The sequence below is a fragment of the Rana temporaria genome, chromosome 1 (genome assembly GCF_905171775.1).
Source record: "Rana temporaria chromosome 1, aRanTem1.1, whole genome shotgun sequence".
Lineage (NCBI taxonomy): Eukaryota > Metazoa > Chordata > Amphibia > Anura > Ranidae > Rana > Rana temporaria.
Genome location: NC_053489.1, coordinates 177,266,295 through 177,281,322, shown reverse-complemented (window position 1 = coordinate 177,281,322; position 15,028 = coordinate 177,266,295).

Genomic DNA, 15,028 nt, shown 5'->3' with positions numbered 1-15,028 from the left:
TTTTTTGGTCTGGAGTTCCCCTTCATGAACAGCGATCTGTCATTTACACATGTCAGTCCCACCCCCCCCCCTACAGTTAGAACACACCCAGGGAACATATTTAACCCCTCCCTCGCACCTAGTGTTAACCCCTTCCCTGCCAGTGGCATTTTTTGAGTAAGCAATGCATTTTTTACAGCACTGATCGCTAGAAAAATGCCAATGGTTCCAAAAAAGTGTTCGATGTGTCCGCCATAATGTCGCAGTACCGATAAAAATCGCTGATCGCCCCAATAACTAGTTAAAACAAAAAAAAAAATTTGTAGACGCTATAACTTTTGCAAAAACCAAACACTAAACGCTATTTGCGATTTTTTGGAACCAAAAGATGTAGAATACGTATCGGCCTAAACTGAGGGGTTTTTTAGTTTTTAGAATATATATTTTTGGGGATATTTATTATAGCAAAAAGTAAAAATAATTTTTACATACGCAAGTCCCGCCCACATATATAAACATCGTTCAAACCACACATGTGAGGTATTGACGCGTGCGTTAGAGCGAGAGCAATACCTTTACCACTAGACCTTCTTTGTAACTATAAACTGGTAACCTGGAAAAAAAAGAAAAAGGTCGCCTATGGGGATATTCACGGAATTCATTTTGGCCCCATTGCAGGAGTGTTTCCAATAGTAAAGCGTGACATGTAAGGTATCTATTTACTCAGTGTAACATCATCTTTCACATTATCCCCAAAAATTGGGCTCACTTTTGTGTTTTGTTAATTTTTAACCACTTGAGCCCGGACTATATTTCTGGTCAATGACCGGGCAAGTTTTTGTGATTCGGCGCGGCGTCGCTTTAACTGACAATTGCGCAGTCGTGCGACGTGGCTCCCAAACAAAATTGGCAACCTTTTTTTTCCCACAAATAGATTATTAAATGTGCGTGTTTACTTCTGTCTTTAACACCTCCCCTTCAGGCTGGAAAGCATCAGATCAGGGGAAACAAAACAAAAAAAAAGCTCTCATTCCATTGCAGCTTGGTTCCTACATGTGTGATGAACTGAGCATGCTCAAACACTTAGAAAAAAAATATCCTTTCTTTTTAAAAGGTGAAAAACACTCCTTGGATGCTCATAGAGCGTGGTTTCGGTTAATTGCAGGTGTGCCCAATTACAAGCTCACCCAAACTAGAGACTGCAATTTGTTCATGTGATTTCAATTGCTTCATTACTAGCACTGTTATAAAAAGCAGGGATCGATCAGTCCTCAGCTGCCCTCAGAAGGGGCAGGCTGGCAGAAATGCTGTTGCTAAACACAAATGTGGTTTGTTGCATGGGTTTTGTTTTATTTTGCCAATGGTTTTGGTTTATTTTTAAATGATGTTCACTTTGATGTATTTGTCTATGTGGCCTTATTTTATGAAAAATGTGTGAAGCTATGGTTATTTAGAATTTTGAAATGTATTTTTGTTTGTGTTTGTTTGTCTTTTTTCGCTTTCCTTGTTTTGTTGACCAATAAAAATTACTTTAAAATTGTTAAGTTTGTCTTTTGTTACTTTTTCATGCTACATATGTTGACAGCTGCAGCTGAACTAGGTTAGGGCCTAACAAATTAGGTGTGATTTTTGTCTAAGCTTCTTTCCTGGTGTGTAATCATGAAATGTTTGCCATGTTTATTCCCCATGACTTTAAAGACAAAAACTGGTAAGTATTTTATTTTTTCTGCAGTGGTCCTCAGCCCTCAAGTACCCCCGACAGGACATGTTTTGTGGATTTCTCTTATCAAGAATTGCTGTCCAGACTGTATTTTAAAGCACATGTGCAAGATGAAGGAAAACCTGCAAACATGGCCTGGGGGGGGGGTGCTATTGGTGGACAGGCTTGACGTGCTGATTTACAGCACTGTGCTTAAATCTAGCGCAAGGCAATCCTATTCAAATTGTGGGTGTTTGAGGGAAGCCAAGTGAGTGTTAGAACCCCTGCTTTGTGTTTTTTTATTTTTGTGTTGAGCTTTGTGTCCCTTTTCTTAAAATTGGCTTCACTTCCTGTCACACAGCTGAACAGGAAGTGAGGTTAAAACCCTACCAGTGTCATTTCTTGGGGACACAGGTCAATCTAACTAGTGTCCCCATTAAGCAAATTGCACTCCAGCACTGTTGTGTACACCCCAAATCATGGGTCTTCAAACTACGGCCCTCCAGTTGTTCAGGAACTACAATTCCCATCATGCCTAGTCATGTCTGTGAATGTCGGTGCATTACAAGGCCTCATGGGATGTGTAGTTCTACAACAGCTGGAGGGCCGTAGTTTGAGGATCCCTGCCCCAAATGATTATTTAGTTTGGGGTTTAGTAAAGGCAAAGCCACTCTGCAGTACAAGCATAGTTGCTGAAAATCAGAGAGGAAGCACTGATGGTTTTAACATCCAATCCTGTAGAAGCAAAGTTGTTTTGTTTTCTTTCTTCCTTGCTTTGCACTTGTAGTGCAAAGTGGATTTGCCTTTAGTAAATGGACCCCAAAGTCCCTAATAATTTGGGGTGTACACAGCAAAATGCTAGAGTGCAATTTACATAATGGGAAACTATTTAGATTGATCTCTGTGTCCCCAAGAAAAGATATTAGTAAGGTTTTACCCTCACTTCCTGTTTGGCTATGTGACAGGAAGTGAATGAATTAGAAAGGGTGAAGACACCTCACAAATGTTCTCACTATCAGGGGTGCAGACATCCCCAAAAAAATTTGCAGATAATACTTATTTGCAAATTTATAAATTTTTTAGTTAACATTGGGTGGGGTGCCCTAACACACACATTCCTACATATTAGCAACGCTCTATCCTGGCCTATTGGCATGGTTATATTTTCTTAGGGCTCTCAATAAAACTCTATGAAATTTGTGCTTAAACTAGAACCAGGGGCGGACTGACAACTCATGGGGCCCCTGGGCAATAGAAGATTATGGGGCCCCTCTGGCTTACAGATGACCACCACGCCAGGAGGTAGTGCAGAGGCAGGGCAGCTAAAATCTTGGGATATTCACATTAAAAGCATGTCATTTTCGGACATATCAGGGACAGATCTAAAAAAAACACAGATTTTTACATACTGTCCCTGGTTTTACTGAGCCTGGCAACCCGGATGGGGCCCCCTAGTGGCATGGGGCCCTCGGGCAGTGCCCGAGTGACTCAATGGTCAGTCCGCCCCTGACAAGAACTATAATCAACAAGTTTTATTTTCTTTAATTTTGGATAGAGTGAGGGAGGGTTATAGGCCCTGTCAGTTTATTTTGTATTATCTGTGTCCAATTGGGGAGATTTGCCTTCACTTCCTGCCCCATAGCCAAACAGGAAGTGAGAGAAAAACTATGCAAATTAACCACTTCCCGCCCAGCCTATGGCCGATTTACGTCCGGGAAGTGGTTACACAATCCTGACAGGACGTCCTGCAGGATTTCATGCCGCGCGCGCCTGTGGGGGCACGCAGCGCGGCGATCGGTGATGCGGGGTGTCAGTCTGACACCCTGCATCTCCGATCTCGGTAAAGAGTCTCTCGCGGAGACGGAGACTCTTTACCACGTGATCAGCCGTGTCCAATCACGGCTGATCACGATGTAAACAGGAAGAGCCATCGATGGCTCTTCCTCACTCGCGTCTGACAGACGCGAGTATTGGAGAGCCGATCGGCGGCTCTCCTGACGGGGCGTTCGCGCTGATTGTTTATCAGCGCAGCCCCCCCTCGGATGACCACACTGGACCACCAGGGATGCCCACCCTGGACCACCAGGGTGTGCAAAAAAAAAAAAATATAGAAAAAAAAAACAAAAAGCATTAAAAAAAAAGAAAAAAGATGCCAATCAGTGCCCACAAATGGGCACTGACTGGCAACCTGGGAAAATCAGTGCCACCCCACAGTGTCCATCAGTGCCACCCCACAGTGTCCATCAGTGCCACCCCACAGTGCCCACCTGTGCCACCCATAAGTATCCATCAGTGCCACCCATAAGTGCCGCCCATAAGTATCCATCAGTGCCACCCATAAGTGCCGCCCATGAGTGCCCATCTGTGCCGCCTATGAGTGCCCATCAGTGCCGCATAGCAGCGCCGCCAATCAATGCCACCTCATCTGTGCCCGTCAGTACTACCTCATCGATGTCCATCAGTGCCATCTCATCGGTGCCCATCAGTGCCGCCATATCAGTGCCCGTAATTGAAAGAGAAAAACTTATTTACAAAAAAATTAACCTAAAAAAATAAAAACGTTTTTTTGTTTCAAAATTTGCAGTCTTTTTTTAGTTGTTGCGCAAAAAAAAAAATCGCAGAGGTGATCAAATAACAACAAAAGAAAGCTCTATTTGTGGGGGAAAAAGGACGCCAATTTTGTTTGGGTACAGTGTTGTATGACCGCGCAATTGCCATTCAAAGTGCGACAGTGTTGAAAGCTGAAAATTGGCTTGGGCGGGAAGGTGCGTAAGTGCCTGGTATGGAAGTGGTTAAGGGAATCCAGTGCCCCCCCAGAACTAGTGTGTGGGTCCCCTGAAAATTACTGGGCGGGTCATACAAAAACAGGGTGTGGCTTTGACAGGAAGGGGTGGGTCATTTTTCTATTAGGAGGTGCAGATATGTAGTCAGGCCTAGGGCAGAACAAAACCTAAATATACTACTGCATATTAGGGCTTATTTAGACCAGATCCGATTTACAGCGTTTTTTTATATTGTGGGAGGAAACCCACGCAGGCACAGGGAGAACATGCAAACTCTATGCAGATGCTGTCACGGGCGGGATTCGAACCAACGACTCTTTTGCTGCTAGGTCAAAGTGCTATACACTACACCACTGTGCTGAACGAACATGATTGCAGCTGAAAGCATGAGAACGTTTATTTTTTTTTTCAATACCATGCTTTCCAGCCTTATTGACCCCGCCTCTCTCCATAAAGAGGACCTGTCACACACTAGTCCTATTACAAGGGATGTTTACATTCCTTGTAATAGGAAGAAAAGTGATCCAAAATAAAAAAAAGTGTCAAAAAAGTGCAAGAATAAAAATATGTGGTAAAAAAAACAAACAAATAAATAAAATAACGCCCCTGTCCCTAGAAGCTCGCACTCAGAAGCAAATATGCATGTAAGTCCCGCCCACATATGTAAACACCATTCAAACCACACATGTGAGGTATTGACGCGTGCGTTAGAGCGAGAGCAATAATTCTAGCCCTAGACCTCCTCTGTAACTCTGAACTGGTCACCTGTAAAAAAAAAAAAAAGCATCGCCTATGGATATTTTTATGTCCCGAAGTTTGGCGCCATTCCATGAGTGTGTACAATATTAAAGCGTGACAAGTTAGGTATCTATTTACTCGGTGTAACATCATCTTTAACATTATCCATAAAAATTGGGCTAACTTTACTTTTTTTTTTTTTTTTTATTCATGAACCGTGTTTTTTTTTTGGGCCAAAAAAAAGGCGTTTGAAAAATTATTGAGCAAATACCGTTGGAAATCAAATAAAAAATGACCGCTAACTTTATTCCCTAGGGTGTCTGCTAAAAAATTATATATAATGTTTGGGGGTCCTCATTAATTTCCCAGGAACAAAATATAATTTTTACATGAAGGAGAGAAGTGCCAGAATAGGCGCGGTATGGAAGTGGTTAAAGTGAAATAATAAAAGTGAAATATTCCTTTAAATTTGATACAGGGGGGGGGGGGGGGTACACGCATGTTTCCCGTGCTTAGAACTGTCCCCGTACAAGATGTCATTTCTGAAGTGAAACAAAAAAAAGGAAGTTTAAAGTACTCATGGCTATAAAGAATACAGTCATTGCTCATTAAAAAAAAAAACAAAAAAAAAAAAGGGGGGTCCCTCCAAATTAAATTACCAGGCCCTTCAGGTCTGGAATGGATATTAAGGGGAACCCCGCCGTAAAAAAACCCCCAAAAAATGGCGTGGGGTCCCCCCAAATATCCATACCAGACCCTTCAGGTCTGGTGTGGATTTTAAGGGGAACTCCACCCCAAATTGAGAAAAAAAAATGGCGTGGGGTCCCCCCAAATATCCATACCAGACCCTTCAGGTCTGGTGTGGATTTTAAGGGGAACTCCACCCCAAATTGAGAAAAAAAATGGCGTGGAGTCCCCCTAAAAATCCACACCAGACCCTTATCCGAGCACGTTGACCTGGCCGGCCGCAGAAAAGAGGGGGGACAGAGTGCGGCCCCCCCCCTCTCCTGAACCGCACCAGGCCACATGCCCTCAACATGGGGAGGATGTCCCCATGTTGATGGGGACAAGGGCCTCATCCCCACAACCCTTGCCCGGTGGTTGTGGGGGTCTGCGGGCGGGGGGCTTATCAGAATCTGGAAGACCCCTTTAACAAAGGGGACCCCCAGATCCTGGCCCCCCCTATGTGAAATGGTAATGGGGTACATTGTACCTCTACCATTTCACCCCAAAAAAAATGTCAAAGTGTTAAAAATGACAGTAGCCGGTTTTTGACAAATCTTTTAATAAAATCTTCTTTTCTTCTTTCCTTCGGGTTTCTTCCGCTGCTTCTTTCTTGGGTCTTCTTGTCCACATCTTGCCCGACGTCTTCTTCTATCTTCTCCGTCCGTCCTTCAGCCTTCTGGTCCCGCATCTTGCCCGTTGTCTTGTCCTGTCTTCTTCTCCGTCCGTCCGCCAGCCTCCTCGTCCGCATCTTGTGTCTTCTGCAGTCTTCTTCTCGGTCCGCCAGCCTTCTCGTCCCCGGACCCAGCGTTTGAATTTGATTTGGCCGCCATGTTCCCGCTCCTGGGACCCGCCCCCCTCTGACGCCACAAGTAAACTCCTTAGAAGGTCATGTGCGTCAGAGGGGGGCGGGGTCACATGAGTGTGACACGGCGGGAACTTCTTCTCCGGGCGGCGCGATTGAAATTGAATTCCCCCGCTGTGTGACGCTCTGTGATCCCGCCCCCCTCTGACGCACATGACCTTCTAAGGAGTTTACTTGTGGCGTCAGAGGGGGGCGGGTCCCAGGAGCGGGAACACGGCGGCCAAATCAAATTCAAACGCTGGTTCCGGAGAAGACACAAGATGCGGACGAGAAGGCTGGCGGACCGAGAAGAAGACCGCAGAAGACACAAGATGCGGACGAGGAGGCTGGCGGACGGACGAAGAAGAAGACAGGACAAGACAACGGGCAAGATGCGGGACCAGAAGGCTGAAGGACGGACGGAGAAGATAGAAGAAGACGTCGGGCAAGATGTGGACAAGAAGACCCAAGAAAGAAGCAGCAGAAGAAACCCGAAGGAAAGAAGAAAAGAAGATTTTATTAAAAGATTTGTCAAAAACCGGCTACTGTCATTTTTAACACTTTGACATTTTTTTTGGGGTGAAATGGTAGAGGTACAATGTACCCCATTACCATTTCACACAGGGGGGGGGTCAGGATCTGGGGGTCCCCTTTGTTAAAGGGGTCTTCCAGATTCTGATAAACCTCCCGCCCGCATACCCCCACAACCACCGGGCAAGGGTTGTGGGGATGAGACCCTTGTCCCCATCAACATGGGGACATCCTCCCCATGTTGAGATCATGTGGCCTGGTGCGGTTCAGGAGAGGGGGGGGGCCGCACTCTGTCCCCCCCTCTTTTCTGCGGCCGGCCAGGTCAACGTGCTCGGATAAGGGTCTGGTGTGGATTTTTAGGGGGACTCCACGCCATTTTTTTTTCAATTTGGGGTGGAGTTCCCCTTAAAATCCACACCAGACCTGAAGGGCCTGGAATGGATATTTGCCGGGAACCGCACGTCTTTTTTTTTTTTGTTTTTACGGCGGGGTTCCCCTTAATATCCATTCCAGACCTGAAGGGCCTGGTAATTTAATTTGGGGGAACCCCTACACATTTTTTTGTTTGTTTTATGAATGAATCCCTTTAGAATTGTCAGAGCCGACAATTCATTATAGCCGCGTGTGAATTTTTAAATGACTTTTTTCCTTCTGAATGTCATTTTGTGCAGGGGGAGTTCTAAGTGCGGGAAAAATGCGCTATTTCACATGCTGACATTACACCCCCCCTAGGTACGAAATTTAAAGGAATATTTCACTTTTATTGTTTCACTTTAAGAATTATTAATTTCACTGCTCCCGAAAAAAACGGCCGTTTTAAAAAATAAAAAAAGCATTGATACATGTTCCCTGGGACAGGACTGAGGTCCCCAAACACTTTTTAGGACAAAACTTGCAGATTAGCCTTTAAAATGAACACTTTTGATTTCTCCCATAGACTTCTATAGGGAGTTCGGCGCGGCTTTACATATTACTTTCAATGCGCCGGCTGCTACGCTGGTTCATGCGCCCAATTAAGCCTCCACCCGGAGTACTAATTAACGCATGAACCAGCGCAGCGCACAGAGCATAGTAAATCAGGCCCCATGTCTCAACAAAGACTCACTGGACTTGCTTTGTTAAGCATAGAAAATGAGAGAGCTAGAAGACTCAACATTGAAAGCATTGTAGATGACTTTGCTGAAGCAAAAGCAAGGCGTCGTCATTTTTAATGACCGTAGTAAGTTTGCAGTTATATCTGTTCTGTTATAAGTTACACTATACCAGCCTTTCTCAAGCTTTTTACCCCAGAGGAATCCTTTAATACATTTTCAGGTCTTGGGGAACTTTTACTAAAACCTATCCATTAGGGGTCATTGGGAGGAATGAAGTCTATATTGGTGGTCAGTGGGAAGAATGTCTTTCTTACAGTGGTGGTCAGAATGCCACCCTTCAGATGGCTAAATAGATCAAATTGCCCTGGATCAAAGCAAATGCCATCATATAGGAGGTCAATCAGCCACAGCTCATGGAACCCCTAACAACCTCTGTGGAAACACTAGGGTTTCTCTGAAGCTTTGTTGAGAAAGGCTGCCCTAAACACTTTTTCAGTTTTGTTACCAGTTACACTAACCCATTTTTATGGTTGAACCTTGCATGCTTGGTTCCAAGTTAAACTAACCAGTTGAGTTGAATGCTTGCTGTTATCAATAAACCATGCTAATATATATACACATTTCTATATTACAGGTCTTTCTTCACAGAAACAAAGTTAAATGTGTGAATAGTTTTAAGTTCTAAAAAAAGTTGGAAGCTATTGTTGGCCCTGTTGTGGACCCTTTTTTGAAGATTTTGTTCTACCTTTGTGAAGATTTTTTTACTTGATGTGATTGTAGCCTCGGACAGTACTCAATTTTCTCTGAAGATTTTTTTGTAAGTTTGTGTGTCTATACATGTACACTGTTTTATATTTTCCAAATTAATCTCATTCAAAATGTTATTTTTTATATATTATAAATAAATAAATGTGGATCTTTGACTATAACTTTGTCCAATGGATGTATATATCTTTGATTTACGGTTGTTCTTCATGATATTTTGCAGGTTCCTTCTGTGACCTGTTGTGACCATGTCCTATCCTAAAGCTTCCTCTCGACAGTTATGGTAAGTTGAAATCAGAAACAAATGTTTTACTTAGTTATACAGTGTAAAAAAAATAATGGATCAAAATATTGCTTTTCGGGGGGGGGGGGGGGGGCCTTCACGATTTCTTGCACCGGGGCCCAGAAGTTTCTAGTTACGCCTCTGACAGGAACTACAAGTCCCAGCAGTCTGTGTGTCTTGTATACAGGAACTACTAGTCCCAGCAGTCTGTGTGTCTTGTATACAGGAACTACTAGTCCCAGCAGTCTGTGTGTCTTGTATACAGGAACTACTAGTCCCAGCAGTCTGTGTGTCGTGTATACAGGAACTACTAGTCCCAGCAGTCTGTGTGTCGTGTATACAGGAACTACTAGTCCCAGCAGTCTGTGTGTCTTGTATACAGGAACTACAAGTCCCAGCATTCTGTGTGTCTTGTATACAGGAACTACAAGTCCCAGCATTCTATGTGTCTTGTATACAGGAACTACAAGTCCCAGCATTCTGTGTGTCTTGTATACAGGAACTACAAGTCCCAGCATTCTGTGTGTGTCTTGTATACAGGAACTACAAGTCCCAGCATTCTGTGTGTGTCTTGTATACAGGAACTACAAGTCCCAGCATTCTGTGTGTGTCTTGTATACAGGAACTACAAGTCCCAGCATTCTGTGTGTGTCTTGTATACCGGAACTACAAGTCCCAGCATTCTGAGTGTGTCTTGTATACAGAAACTACAAGTCCCAGCATTCTGTGTGTGTCTTGTATACCGAAACTACAAGTCCCAGCATTCTGTGTGTGTCTTGTATACAGGAACTTCAAGTCCCAGCAGTCTGCGTGTATCTGTCTTGCATACAAAAAATACTAGGAATACAGGGGGTATAGGGGGGTCTGGTGTTATCTAGGAGCAGGGCTTTTTTTCAGGGGGAACTTGGGGGAACTCAGTTCCACCACCTCTGGCTCAGACCCTTTGGTGCCCGCTCACCACAATCACTTGTAAACACAGAAGTCTGGTTTCTGTGTTTACAAGTGACAGCTTTGTAACCCCCCTGAACTCTAAACTCTGTATGTAATGAAATTCTGGTATTTAATGCCCCTTTAAGACCCTTCTACAGTTTGTGAAATCTGAACGGGTCGTGGTTGAGTTCCTGCACCTATTTTCTGAGAAAAAAAGCTCTGTCTAGGAGTATAGAAGGTATGTGTTTGTGTGACTCCAGCTTGTGGCACAGCAATCAATGTACGCTGGAGGGATGATTTCAAATTGCCCTCTATGGAGATGGTTCACATCTCCACGCCGAACGCCGTACGCCTGCCGCCTGAAAACAAGTCCCGGACCTTTTTTTCAGGCGGCGTTCGGCATAGGAGATGTGAACCATCTCCATAGAGGGGGTGAAGGCTGCATTCACAATCGCGGCGTTTTGTACCGCGATTTGCGGCGACAAAACGCAATTTGTCGCCGCAATTCGCAGGACAAAACGCAGCGATTTTGGACGCCAAGGTGTGAATGCAGCCTAAAATGTCCCTTATTCTCAAGTTCCAAAGTTGGGAGGTATGCACTGGTCCACAACATGTTAATGCTAAATAGCAAGGAAAGTGCCAAAAATAAACATTTACCATTACCAACCAGGGTGTCTGCAGCTGTCCAGGCATGCTGGGAGTTGTAGTTTTACAACAGCAGGAGACACAATGTTTGGGAAATACTAAGATCTGATCTTATGTACTAACTTTTAAACTAGTCTAAAATGCAGTTAAAGATAATGAAATAACAGTGGTGATTGGTGAATACTTACACTGATCAACAGTTTCTCCTCACTAGCTGAAAAATTACTCCCACCATTTTTTTCGCTTCGCAGTGCAGCTTAACCACTTAAGGACCGCCTCCTGCACATATACGTTGGCAGAATGGCACGGCTGGGCACATGTACGTATATATACGTCCTGTACTTGTACCCAGCCGTGGGTCGCGGGCGCGCGCCCACGGCGCGCTCCCGCGACCCGGTCCGAAGCTCCAGGACCGGGACCGCGGGTCCCGCAGACCCGATCGCCGCTCGAGTGCGGCGATCGGTCCCCGGAGCTGAAGAACGGGGAGAGCCGTGTGTAAACATGGCTTCCCCGTGCTTCACTGTGGCGGCGTATCGATCGCGTCATTCCCTTTATAGGGAAGACACGATCGATGACGTCACACCTACAGCCACACCCCCCTACAGTTGTAAACACTAACACAGTGAACCCTAACTCCTACAGCGCCCCCTGTGGTTAACTCCCAAACTGCAACTGTCATTTTCACAATAAAGAATGCAATTTAAATGCATTTTTTGCTGTGAAAATTACAATGGTCCCAAAAATGTGTCAAAATTGTCCGAAGTGTCCGCCATAATGTCGCAGTCACGAAAAAAATCGCTGATCGCTGCCATTAATAGTAAAAAAAAAAAAAAAAAAAAAAATGCAATAAAACTATCCCCTATTTTGTAAACACTATAAATTTTGCGCAAACCAACCGATAAACGATTATTGCGATTTTTTTTACCAAAAATAGGTAGAAGAATACGTATCGGCCTAAACTGAGGAAAAAATAATATTATATATGTTTTGGGGGATATTTATTATAGCAAAAAGTAAAAAATATTGCATTTTTTTCAAAATTGTCGCTCTATTTTTGTTTATAGCGCAAAAAATAAAAACCGCAGAGGTGATCAAATACCACCAAAAGAAAGCTCTATTTGTGGGAAAAAAAGGACGCCAATTTTGTTTGGGAGCCACATCGCACGACCGCGCAATTGTCTGTTAAAGCGACGCAGTCCCGAACTGTAAAAACACCTTTGGTCTTTAGCCAGCATATTGGTCCGGGGCTTAAGTGGTTAAAGTAGATGCGAAATTAGACTGGCATAGATCCAGGAAGTGCTCTCCGTTTCCGCGTGTTGTTCGCGCGTCTGCGCATGCACAAGATCGCAATAAATATCGCATTCGCACTTGCGAAATTTCGATAAAATATCAGGAATATTCGATTTCAGAATGAGCCAATCAGAGTGCTCCTACAGCAGTTCTCGAAATTCCGCAATCAATTTCGCATTCCCATTTTGCGAAATTTCGATAAAATATCACGAATATTCGATTTCAGAATGAGCCAATCAGAGTGCCCCTACAGCAGCAGTTGTCGAAATTTCGCAATTATTTTCGCATTCGCAATAGCGAAATTTCGCAAAAATTTCATTTCGATAAAATATCACGAATATTCGATTTTAGCGAATATTTCTCGAATATTCGGCTATATATTCGTGATATATTGCGAAATCAAATATGGCGTATTCCGCTCAACACTAATCCTCCTTGGGGACATCCTGACGCAAAGCCGTCTCAATATTATATGTCCAAGATCTTATGGCATTTGATACCGATGTGAGGGCGATAGCTGGCTTACACGCTGCTCCCGCGGCTAAATAGCTCCTCTTCAGCTCCAGGTTGGTTCGCCTGTCTAGAGGGCTTTTGAAGGAAGCGGAATCCTCCAGCTTTTTTTTTTTTTTTTTTTACGAATCGCACCACCGATGCGTCTACCACTGGCATGGATCCTGTTAATGGGTATAGTTCATTGAACCAGCCCCATGAAAGTTTTCTATCAGTTTTTGACCATTCATTCTGAATGACCTGACTAATGTCGCCTCAACAAGAAGAGAACCTGCCTCCCTTTGAGGCTGGGAAGTAACTCGTAGACTCTTGGGGAGGCTCTTCTGCGTCTTTTCAGGTGATTGCAGTTTTGACTGCCTGGAAGAACAGCTTTACCAAGGAGAGACTGAAGCCAGAAGGTTGACTCCTCTGAAGAGTCTACAGGTGGTGAATCTCTAGCTGGTCAGCCTGACAGTGGCAGAGGTGTACTGACTGCTGCAGGACCAGGGAGATTAGGTTCTGTATCCTGAACCTGGGACATCTGCTGAAGTGGTTGAGCGGGGACCCAAGTCACAAGCTCGGAGAAGGAGTCCTTCATTGTTCACTTGAGCAGGTCTACAGCGTGCTGATTTTCTAGCTCGCAGCTGGACTCATAGTCCATAAAACAGTCCTTACAGACCACTCTGTCTGGTAGTGGTGTGGCCCCACCTGTCCAGCATTTCTTCTTTGAATAGGTCCTAGGAGAGGGGGAAGGATCTTGTCCTCTGGATCTTAATCTCTCTGATCTATGACGTGAAGAATGGGACCTGGGACCGGTGGCGTGAAGAATGAGACCTGCGGTCTGATCTGTCGTCATCACGGTGTCTTGAAGATTTTCTGGACCTCTTGGAGTGGGCAGGGCCACGGTGTAAGGAACTCACATTAGACCAGTTAGCGCACTTTTTTTTTTTTCTTAATACTCACATATAGTTGGTCACATACCTAATAGGGGTGCGAGGATCTTTGTTGCAAGATAAATGACTAATTGCGGAGTTAGGCAGAAGGATCAGCTGCGGAAATTTAGTAAGAAAGGGGAAATAAAGGAACTATGGAGTTTTTTTGACACTTTTTTTTTTTTTTAAATAACATAAATTTTTTTTTTTTTTCCTCTATCACCATTTTTCCTTTTGAGAATAAAAACAAAAAGGTACCTACCACAGAGCAGCATCAGTGAAACCTAGCAGGGCACAGCTGAGGAGACTCTGAGGCCCCGTACACACGACAGAGGAACTCGACGTGCTTGGCACGTCGAGTTCCTCGTCGAGTTTTGGGATGAAGCCGCCGAGGAGCTCGGCGGGCCGGCTTCTCCCATAGAAGAACGAGGACAACGAGAAAATAGAGAACATGTTCTCTATTTTCTCGTCGAGTTCCTCGGCGGCTCCATCGAGCCAAAAGTGTACACACGACAGAGATTCTCGGCAGAATCCGGGTTTTGACCGAGTTTCTCGGCGAATTCTGCCGAGAAACTCTGTCGTGTGTACGAGGCCTCACAGCTAACCCTGAATCTGAACTTAACTAGGCTCAGGTGGATGGGCTAATAATCCCATAAACCACCATTGCAAAGTGACTCTGGAAGAAAAAGGGCTAATCTGGCCCCTCTTCCAGAATCCAAGATGGCCGCAGTGATGTCGAGTGATATACAAAACAAAACAAAACAAAAACTGTAGCCCACTGCTGATTTCTGGGGAAACAATCAACAACTGCAAGCCTGTCAGGACAAAAGGCACCTGCCCCATCAAACTGACCGGACTTAAAGGGAGCATCACAAAATAAAACAACAAGCACACTTTTTTTTTTTTTAAAAGGAGACCTAACAGGCAAGTTAAAGGAAGGGATGGGAGAGGGGAGAGACAAAAAAAAAACAATCTATGCCTAAAAATAAAATGGAAACCACCAGCCTGGAAAGATGTGAGCTGATCCTTTTGCGACTCCACTGCATTCATCATGGATGCGATAGCAGACTGCGTTCCTGTGAGGAAACTCTGCGAAAAGACCCCAACAGATCCACAGAGGGGTTCCCAGTCTTATTAGCGCTAAGAGCGGCCCAAGAAAAGGGACTGCACCTGGGAAAGGCTAAACCCGGCGGAAGCTGCCGACTGCAGAGGTATGGACATACATCTACTCTTCACCAGCACAAGAAGGTATGAGGAAAGAAAGGAGAAAGAAGAATGTTGGGGGAGGGGCTATGCCTTTAAT